This window comes from Stegostoma tigrinum, chromosome 47, assembly GCF_030684315.1.
Source record: "Stegostoma tigrinum isolate sSteTig4 chromosome 47, sSteTig4.hap1, whole genome shotgun sequence".
NCBI lineage: Eukaryota > Metazoa > Chordata > Chondrichthyes > Orectolobiformes > Stegostomatidae > Stegostoma > Stegostoma tigrinum.
Genome location: NC_081400.1, coordinates 1,363,674 through 1,363,917, shown reverse-complemented (window position 1 = coordinate 1,363,917; position 244 = coordinate 1,363,674).

Below are 244 nucleotides of genomic sequence, written 5' to 3'. Positions count from 1 at the left end.
GGGCGCGCGACGTGGAGAGGGAGGGGGCGCGCGACGTGGAGAGGGAGGGGGCGCGCGACGTGGAGAGGGAGGGGGCGCGCGACGGGGAGAGGGAGGGGGCGGCGCGACGGGGAGAGGGAGGGGGCGCGCGCGGGAGAGGAGGGGGCGCGCGACGGGGAGAGGGAGGGGGGCGCGCGACGGGGAGAGGGAGGGGGCGCGGGGCGGTGGGGCGCGACGGGGAGGGGGAGGGGGCGCGGGGCGGGTG